Raw genomic sequence first — 10,537 nt, forward strand, 5'->3', positions numbered from 1 at the left:
TAGCATGACCAGAGGAGAAACTTTAAGGACCTATCAATGAGTGAATGTGCCTATAAAGGACATTCTCAGCAGCTTCCCCACTCTCTGAGAAGGTCTGAAGTCAGCCCAGCCATAGAGTTCATCAATGCAGAGTGCTGGTCATACCCAGAGATGTGTATGAGGCTCCATGGATGTGAAGTTAGGGAGACGAACTTCAACAAATAATCTTCCACACAAGGATTTGGAATATGTCTTGTTTCTACTTGTACTAACCCCAAAAGATAAATGAGCTGGAAACAGATTAGAGTACTCACACTTCAGCTGCAAAGATTTCCTCATCAATTCTTCCTCTTATTAATGCAGTAGCATAAAGATGGCATTATGTGATTCAGTTAACGTAGTGCAGGGGTCTGAGCATTTCAAAAGGTAGTAGCATTCCCTGGTTTTTTTCTCCTAATATCTTAAACCAGCACATCATTTCCTTATCAAAGAATTTTCTGCGACGAGTATGGGCAGTGGTGTGTTGCTAAGTGTTTAACAACCGGCGTGTTGTACCGTTTGCCAATTCCTGTGATGTAAATACTCTCCCCCTGGTTGATTTCAAGCTACCAAAAAAGTCACTGAAAAGTGAGGTTGGGGAGCCTCCATGCAACTGGCTCCCATGAACCAATATGAACTTTTTAAAACACATCATCGTCACTGCACGAAACACCTCTCAAGCCGCCAATGAGACATTTAAGTGTAGTACAAGATAACGGTACTGTCCTTGGCCAGGGAGGCAATGGGGAGCAGGAACTGAGGCTGGATATTCCAGGTGGTGGTGGAAACCATATCTAGCTGGTACACACTGCTTTGTTTTGTATCGTAAATAATCATAAATACGCTTTGATGTGTTTCTTTATGTTAGCTGCCCTTCCCAGACCAGGCCCGTCTGCAAGAGCAATCAGGGGATGTAGATAGCAACAACAGCAGTAATGAAAACAGTCCCTGGAGATTCTCTGAGGCCCTGAGGGACCTCCCCGCTTGGCAGGATCCTAAGACCCTCATCAGCAGACATTAAAATCCTTCCTCAGGGCGCTCGTACGAGCCTCTGCACTGCCCTCTAGTGGTTTCGATGGCTGCCATAATCTAGGGGTGAATGACTACCCTCTGACCGCATTGTCCCCTTCTCAAGTGTTCTAATGTCACTGACGCTGTCTTCAGTAAGGTGTGAGGAGAAGCCCCATGACCACGGATATAAGGGTAATTGGACCACACTCCTCTGGAGAAATTTGGGACAAACGCCCACATGCAGAATGGGAAAATAGACGAGTGGGACAACTTAGAGTCACAGCTGAAAGTGTCCCTTGCTGCAGGAAGTCTGGGTATCAGAGTTCCTTCCCTGTAGGGTGATCCTTGACATTCAAATCTAGTGATAGGAGGTGGCTGGTTCTTCACCTCCTGTTTAACAGTCTTGATCCTAAGACTGGATAACTCACCATCTCTGAGTTTTTATTACCATTTTTTCCAAAATACCCATCCTGCCCTGGTGCCAGTAGAACTTCTGGTGGCTGCCCTGAGAAATGGTCCAAATTAGCTTGGCTTCCTCCCTCTCCCTCCCAACAGCGTATTCGCACTAGAGATCTGGTAACCTCTCCATTCTTCTCACCTACTCTTGACCTTGTAGTGGTCTCAGCAGAGAAGTGGGAACTTCTTTCTCTGAGAAGAAAAGAGACTGGCAAAGTTCTCACTGCAGAAAGGCTTTGGAAAGGTGCCTATTTGGAAGAACATTTAAAGCCAGCTCCTGGCATTTCTGCTTCAACCAATGAGGCAAGGGTTCCAGGTGTCACCTCACAACACCAATGATTTCCTTTTGGCAAAGGTGATGGGGCTGGGGGCACGCCTCTCCTCATCCTCCTGGTTTACAGGATTGTGAAGCCGGTAGAGAGAGCAAGTGTGTGATATTGCCGTGAAAACTGCAGAATGCTGAAAAGATGCTAATTCTCAGAGCAATGATCCCCCACATAGAGTGAATGGCTTAACCCATCTCTTCCTCTTAAACTGTAGAAACACTTGCATGCTGGTACTTACTATGTGATGAGTGTGTCTCTCCACTAGGTTTGGTGCCGGAGCCTATCGTACGTCTCCCTCCAGCACCAGTCCAGGTATGCACACACCGGATCCCAACTTTCCAAACAGAGCAAGTGAGGCTCAAGGGAGTTCGAAGAGCTAATGCTTTGCAGGCAGGGGATTTGAACTCACGTCTGTTGACTCTGGCCGCAGGGAACATCACCCTGGTCATCAATGTCAGTTATCGGTGGCTGATGCCACAGGGACAGAACAGACGTGGAATGAGGATTTAATCAAACATGCCTCTGGAATGAAGCCTCCATAAAAACCTAAAAGGATGGTAAACACATGGAGATTTGGGGAATCATAGGCCTGGAGAGGACAGGGAGGCTCTGCGTCCCTTCCCCATACCTACATCTGTCTGTTCCTGAGTTATAGCCTTTTATAAGAAACTGGTAATCTAGTTTTTAAAAAAAGAGTGGGGGAGGATGGCGCCTGGGTGGCTCAGTCAGTTAAGTGTCCGATTCTTGATTTCAGCTCAGGTCATGATCTCAGGGTCGTGGGATCGAGCCCAACATCAGGCTACACACCCAGCTTAAGATTCTCTCTCTCCCTCTTCCTTGGCCCCACCCCTGCCTCTTAAAAAGAAAAGAAAGATCGGAGATGGAATGAGATCCAGACAACTCTGCTCAAGTCCCTATATCCTTGGAAATTCCAGCCAAACCAAGTTCTTGAGGGTAGCTCCAATCTCCTCAGAATTCCAGGTATTTTGTGAGCAATAGAATAGAGTCATCCAAAGGGATGGGAGGACCGGGGTGACCCAGTTGAGCAGACTCATTACAAGAACTGGGATCCTCAAAGTTACTTCAGGGCACACTGCATAAGGCAGCGGTTGTCAGGCTGTAAGCAAGACAAAGACCACCTCAGAGAACACGCTGTCACTCAGGCAGGGGGTAAATTCGGAGAACTTGGCTTGTTAAGACTGCCGAGATGAATCTTGCCGTCCAAAACAGGCCAGGAAAATGGATTTCTGCCACCCGATTTCACCAACTCGGCAAATAACTCTTCAAATCAAATCCCCATCTCTGACTGTAGATCCAAAGACTGGCAGAAAAACAGCAAAAAGAGCCCTTTTGAATTCCCCCCTCTACCGCTGACATTCAAATGACCTAACTCCCAGCACCGGAATGCAGATGGAATTGAGGAAACCTGCCACAGCCACAGCCAGGGAAACATAACCGAGGATGAGGGTCAGCTCCCCTCCCCCTCCCTAGGGCTTATCCCCCCGCCCCCCGCATAAACACGGGCTCCCATTCAGTGTCCAGGGGATTCTGCTGGCAAATACAAATCACCAGTGCTCCGCCCTCTGGGGAAAAAGCAAAACCCCATCCATCCAAGCCCAGCTACGCACCTAGACCTGCTGCTGTTTTGTTCCAGGTGGCAGGTCAGTCCTCCTGGGGAGCCCCGAGCCAGGCCCCCCTCCGCAGAGCACTGAGCAGTGCTGCATGCTAAGTCCCCGAGGCCGAGGCCAACTGCGCTAGTCTGCCCTGCCCAGAGCCCCGCTGCGACTTAACTACTTGTGTGCTGACTCACACCCCAGGCAGATCGCGCCCCGGGTGAGCCTGCTGCCAGAAAAGCCTGGCACTAGCCCTGGAAGGTCACACCTGGAGCTCATCACTTTGCACCCTGCGTGCGCGCACACACACACACGCACACAAGTGCATGCACATTCATTCACTCGGGCACACCTGCTTCTCCTGTTCGATTTGGAAAAGAACACATTTGTCTCCACCGCACCCAGCTCCCAGTACACAGGGGACTCTCCTGCCCGGAGAGTCAGGGTCGTTTGGAAGGAAGGCGTGAAGCTCTGGCCAGGGGATGGCCCACTTGTCTAGAGAGGTTGTAACTACATAAAAAAATTGATACTAGGCATTTAAAGTTGGGAGTTTAGGGAATCAAATAAGACAGTGTTTCTGTTGCCCCGGTGGCCTTCCCAGGACAAAAGCCAATGTTCCTTTCCTGCAGTATGGCCTCTGTTTTAGTCTCCAAGGCTTCTAGAATCCCGAGGGAAAAGTTCGCTCTTCCAACCGTTTGGGCCCTGGGATCAGTGGCGGGGAAAAGAAAGCAAAGACATGGAATGTTCGATCCGTTCTTGCAAGTGGGCGACATTCCACCCATCTCCCACACAGCAAGCACAAAAGCCTGGACTTCGTACAGCTGGGGCCACTTTTCTAGTGCTTGTTGGGACACTTCTTTCGAGCAGCCTTTATGGGGACGGAAACTTGCCTCTCGGCCCAGGGCGAGTCCCTGGCTTTCCTCAGGTGTCACGGGGTCCACTCTGGGACTTCTGGAGATAGAAGTTGGGTGCCAGGCAGAGAGGAGGGTGGGAGGGGGCGTGGATTGTCGAAGGCGGGCAGGAGATGGACAAACAGCCACGTGGGGAGCTGTGCTGGGACTTAGCACAGCCTCCGTCTGCAGCCACTGACCCGAGCGGCCAGGCTGCCAGCCGAGGTTTATTAGCTATGAATTGGGCTCCAGGCTGCGGGCCCCCCCCCCTTGCCTGAAGTGCTTCTACCCTGGGGGCCTCCGAGCCCCAGGACAGGGCGTGCACATCCATCTGTGCACAGAACACAGCCTGCACACTGAATGTGTACTGCTGCTACTAATGTTAGCAAGAGCAGCAGCCTCTGTGTGGGATGCTCCTGGGTGGCAGCAAATGTGCCGAGTGCCGAGGACTGCTAGCTCATCCACACTCTGTGTTCCTCGCTCCGTCTTGGCCTCCCTGCCGTCGGGAGCGGCCATTAGCTGAGGGCTGGCAACGGAGACTGAGCACAGGTGACCTGTGCCAGCGTGTCCTTGGCCCATAACTCCTTCCCACGGGAACTCCTCCCGGCTCCAGCACAGACCTGGAGGGACGTATCGCAGTGACCTTGGATGACACAGAAAGAAAGTGGAAAACCTCCATCAGGCTGAATGACCACGTAGAGCTGCTGACCTTTGCCATCACTGTTAAATTATGGGGGAAAAAATGGATGCAAACCTAAAAAAATGTGTTTCTCAAAATTCCCTTAGGGATACGTACGCAAAACAGTTTAAACACCGCTTGTCTACGGAATAAAGACTAGACTCCTGAACCAGGTATTCAGACTCACCCAGCCCAAGCCTTTGGCTTTGACATTTCTCCTTGTCAGTCTCCCACGGGGGCACATGGCTCTCTGGATGGTTCCTAAACGTTCCTGCCCTATCCCGCCCCTGCTCAAACTTTCATCCTCAAACTACTTTCCCAACTACTCTCCTCTAACTGAATCATGCCTCCCTGGGACAGCTCAAAAACATAGCTGCAAATTCTTCGACACTCCGTTGGTGGAAAAGTGGGGATCTGTGTCATCTCCCCCCGAAATCTGGGTGGGCTTGTGCCTGCCCGTAACGACAATAGACACCATGGAAACTATGCCATGTGACTTCTTCATCTGGGTCACAAAGGCCATGTGTCACTCCTGTGTTTCCTTGGAACTGCTCAAAAAGCAAAATTCAACTGAGTACATTTTAAAGATCTTACTGGGTTTCTTCGGTGATTCATGTAATGGGCAGCATCCCATGTAACAGAGAAAGGAGCTCTGCGCAATATCTTTGCATAATAATGAATGAGCATGTGAGTCAGGAAGAACGTTACCTGTGTCACAGGACGCGTGTCTACAACTGTAAGGGAGGGGAGCTGGGGCAGGTGGGGCTCCCTCCCTGCTTCTGCTCTTTCTGGGCACCAGCCCCTCGACTGTGATGGTCAAATAGTATTTATGCCGCCCAATATTTATTCATGTATTTATTAAATGCCTACTATTTGCCAAGCCTACCCTTTTAGGCCAAAACAAAGTCCTAAGCTTCTTCTCGTGATGCTTCCATTCTAAATGGGAGGAGACAGACAAAAAATGAAATTAAATGTAATCTGTTAGGTTATACGTGCTAAGAAGAAGAAGAAAGCAAGATAAGAGGTGAGTGAATGTTGTTGAACACGGTAGAATCAGAGAAGTCCCCTCCGATGAGGTGATATTCTAAGAGACACCTGAAGGAAGTGGGAGAAAGTACAAGCCGTGTTTATGCCCGAGGAAAAGCATTCCTGGAAAAAGGAGGGGCACACAATGATCCCCGGACAAGAATGTGCTTGCTGGGTTGAAGGGGGAAAAGATGACCAGGGTTGCCTGAGCAGGGAGACCAACAGTGGAGCAGCTGGACGTGGGGCCAAGCCGCGTGCGGGGGGGGGGGGGGGGGACGTGCAGGGGACGGCGATCAGGAAGGGCTGAAGGACTTTTGCTGTTGCTCTGACTTCGATGGGAAGTCGTCAGACATCTGTGGGCAGAGCGTGGCACCATCTGGCCTCTGGAAAGCTTTCCAGTGAATCTATCACCCAGGATCCATGGGGAACAGACAGGGCAGAGAGGAGGGCTGAGAAGCAGCAAGACGGTGTAAAGGCTTTCATGACACCCAACCAAGAGGCTGCACGAGGGGCTGAAGGTGGGATGATGCGAAGCGGTCAGAACAGGGCTGTGTTGGAATGCAGAGCCTACAGGATTTCCCGTCGGGCTTAGAAGGCTGGGAGAAAGACCGGAGCAAAGAGCGATCCCACCGCCTTCTAGGCTGAAGACTTGGCAGAGCGCCATCGATCGTGGCTGAGACGGGGAGCCGTGCGAGAGGCGTGGGGCTGGTTGAAGAGAACAAGCATTGGCTTGGGGACATTCTTTAGCTCAGGACCTTATGAACACGGCTTGCTGAGATTGGCTGGGAGTGATTCACTGTCTGCAAAGTCAATGACGGGAGCAAATACCTTCCAAAGGGTGCTGGGTTTTCAGCGGCACAGAGTGGATACTTTCTCTTTTGATGCTTACACAGTGGCTTTGCTGTGAATTAGAAATAGAAATTATAGAGTGAGGCTAAAGACATTTTTTAAGGAACTCACTGAAGGAGAAATGCTAATTAAATATAGTACAAGTGATAAATAGTTACAGGGAAAAATCACGTCAGCTATGCACTAGGGGTGAACTTTGGGAAATACTGGCGTACGATTTAATATCCAGTCAATGTAAGTATCTCTAAAGGTCAGTTCCTGAGAAGAGAAGGCTTAGCTATTGACTCTGCTCTGATTCGTCCAAATTTTTCTTCATCTACAGTTGGCTAATTGTCGTCCAGGCTCCGTGATGCCCCCACCCCTACATTTTTATCTCCACCCGAGGTCCACTTAGCAGTGGTGCATCCTAGACCAAAAACCAGAAAGAGCATTTGAAGCTTATTTTCAGTCTGTGTTCATATGTAGTTGTTTGAAGTTTATTCTAATTGGAGCTCTTACGATTGGATTGATGTCTAGACGAGAATACGCTTTCTCTCGTAAACCCTGCACAAGGCCACTTGCTGCCTTGATCTTCCTGTGTCAGGACAGCTGAAGGCTGCAGACAGCTCTGCTCGGGGACCCAGCAGGTGCCCCCCTGGGTCTGCCCCGCCGCTGGTGACACGGGATTTTCGGTGCTTCCACTGACAGCGCTCGGTGGGAAGCATCCCTTCCTGAGTAGGGTGGAAACTGGAAAGATATTATCCCAGAAACCCCAGAACATGAACCCCCTTAATACATGGAAGCCCTTTACATTCCACCCCCAGAACAGCCCGAGGAAGTAGCTACCGTTATTCGACCCATTTCACAAATAAGATAACATCCAAGGCCCGAGTAAACACATGTCCAAAGCCACAGGGCTTATCTCCTGGCCTCTTACATTTCAGCCCATCCCATGGGGACCAGGGGCACACGGTGGGGCAATTCCGTGACAGTGGGTGTCCCCCACCCACTCACCGCGCACCCAGGATGCACTGAGGGACACTCAGCGGCGGCCGTTTCAGCTAACGCGGCAGCTCGGCCTTGCACGACAACGTGGACAAGCCGAGCAGGATTTGGAGAGAGACTATGGGAGCAAAACCCGTGTGGACAGAGTGGCTGCAGGAGGAGGGGTGGGGTTTGGGGAGACCAGGAGAGGAGAGCGGGGTTTCTAATGGGCACTCCTTACACGTTTGCTGGGATGACCCAGTGACCTCAACTGGGCCTCAACTCTTATGTTTGCACTTGTAATTTTGATCACGTGTGACATGGCCCATTTCCCTGAGGCTGCCCTGTTACAGGTAATGCTGTTCCTCCACCTGGAGGCCAGTTACTAACCTGCATCTGGTTTGTGGGAATTATTCTGTATGCACTTTTCTGTATGTATATGATACTTCAGTAGAATTTATAAAATTTTTACTTTATACATCTTTTTAATTTTTGTTTGTTAACATACAGAGCAATATTGGTTTCTGGAGTAGAATTCAGTGATTCATCACTTACCTGCAACACCCAGTGCTCATCCCAAAAATATGGAACACTTCATGAATTTGCCTGTCATCCTTGCTCAGGGGCACGCTGATCTTCTCTGTATCGTTCCGATTTTTAGATATGTGTTGCTGAAGCAAGCACAACTCTATACATTTTTTTAAAAAGAATCTCTGATTCACTGACACCTGAGTGGCTCAGTCAGTGAAGTGTCTGCCTTTGGCTCAGGTCATGATCCCAGGGTCCTGGAATCAAGTCCCCCATCGGGCTCCCTGCTCAGCGGGGAGTCTGCTTCTCCCTCTGCCTCTGCCTGCAGCTCCCCGTTTGTGCTTTCTCTGTCTCCCTCTTTCTCTGAAAATAAATAAATAAATAAATAAATAAATAAATAAATAAATCTTTAAAAAAGAAAAGAAAAGAATAAAAGAATCTCCAATTCAAGCTGTCTTAAATAACAAGGAACTTTGTTAGCTCACATAACTCCAAGGAAGGCAGCCCCACAGCTCGTTACTCCAGGGTCTAATTTGTCACCGAGGACCCAGTTCCTTTCCATGTGTCAGCTCTGTCCTCAGGGCTGCAGATATCTGGGTGTCATATCTAGACACAACCTTGCCCAAAGGAAGGGTTTGCTTGCTTGGTTTGGTTTGGTTTTACCCGGGGGTCTCTTTTTAAGAGCAAGAAAAATCTAGAAGCAGGTCTGGTCATTTCTTATAAAATCAAACATACATCAACCTTATGACCCAGCAGTCTCACACCTGGGTAGTATTTACCCATGAGAGATTTCAACATATAAACCTAAGGACATGCATATGTGCACCCACATACACATGTGTGCGCACACACACGCACACACACGCACACATGTGCACACATACACACGTGTGTGCGCACACGCACACACACGCACACGTGTGCGCACATACACACGTGTGTGCACACACTGACACTCGCACACGTGTGCACAGATACACACGTGTGCGTGCATACGCACGTGCGCACACATGTACACACATGCACGCAATACAGGCACACACGTGCGTGCACGTACATGCACATAATACATGTGTGCGCATACACATACGTGCACACGCGTGTGCGCACATGCACACACAATACATGCACGCAGATACACATGTGCACACACATACGCGCACGCACACACACAAACGCATAGTAGAACACTGTAAGCTGCTGCATGCATAATGTCCACAACTTGGAAACTGTCCAGTATAATCTATGGAAGAGAGGATGACCTCACTGTGGTCCATTTATTCAGTGGAATGCCAGCCGCTACGAAAGAGGAACGGGTCACCAACACCTGGCCACACGGATGAGTCTGAACATATTACACAGAATGACATGAGCAGACGCAAAGAGAACATACACAGTGTATGGTGGGGAAAATCAACAGTGGAAAACAGGGCGGCTACAGGAGATGTTTGTCCCCAGGAGCTACCGTAGGGCGGGGGGCTGGCCGAGACTGATGGGGAAGGGGTAGAACGGAGATGGTAATTCTGCGTTATGGTAAGTGTTCGAGTTACAAAGGCGCGTGCATTTGTCAAAACAGCAAATATACACTTAAGATTTATGTATTTCTTCGCCTATAAATTTTACCTCAAAAAAAAAAACAACAAAGCAAAACTACCTGGGAACAAATTTTACCTTTCATTCGTGATACGAATGCTCAAGTATTTCAGAAGTGTCTGCAATTTACTTTGAAATGCATTCAAAAAATAATTGATAGATGGATGAAAAGACAAACTGATTAATACATGATAAAGCAAGTTATTATTAACAGTAGAAACTAGGTGGTGCCTGCGTGGGCTCTCATCGTGGAATTCTTACGAAGTTAGTGTAGACTTAAAATTTTTCATGATGGGGTGCCTGGGTGGCTCAGTCAGTGAAGTGTCTGCCTTTGGCTCAGGTCATGATCCCAGGGTCCTGGGATCGAGCCCCATGTCCAGCTCCCTGCTCAGCAGGAAGCCTGCTTCTCCCTCTGCCTGCTGCTCCCCCTGCTTGTGCTCTCTCTCTCTCTGTCAAATAAATAAAATCTTTAAAAAGAATTTTTCATGATAAAATATTAGAGGGGAAGAAGGGTTTATATGCACTGGGTTTCAAGATCACATAAATTTGTCAAATACTAGTTTAATGAAATTTAAGGATGTTTCT

The 10,537-nt window shown here is 49.0% G+C and overlaps 1 protein-coding gene and 1 non-coding gene across 3 annotated transcripts in view; both read right to left on the reverse strand.

The window, feature by feature from the left end:
* The window catches only part of ASAH2 (N-acylsphingosine amidohydrolase 2), an 88,915-nt gene extending 85,372 nt beyond the window's left edge, over nt 1-3,543 (reverse strand). For both annotated transcript variants that reach the window (XM_034661774.1, XM_019794307.2), the window contains exon 1: nt 3,440-3,543. The gene's annotated coding sequence lies outside the window, so the exon portion shown is untranslated. The remainder of the gene's footprint in view (nt 1-3,439) is intronic.
* A 4,866-nt stretch (nt 3,544-8,409) lies between these two features.
* Nucleotides 8,410-8,515, reverse strand: LOC117802893. The gene has a single exon (XR_004626403.1). It is a non-coding gene; the product is annotated as a U6 spliceosomal RNA (small nuclear RNA).
* Nucleotides 8,516-10,537: the final 2,022 nt, after the last annotated feature.

Source organism: Ailuropoda melanoleuca, chromosome 6 (genome assembly GCF_002007445.2).
Source record: "Ailuropoda melanoleuca isolate Jingjing chromosome 6, ASM200744v2, whole genome shotgun sequence".
In the NCBI taxonomy this organism is placed as follows: domain Eukaryota; kingdom Metazoa; phylum Chordata; class Mammalia; order Carnivora; family Ursidae; genus Ailuropoda; species Ailuropoda melanoleuca.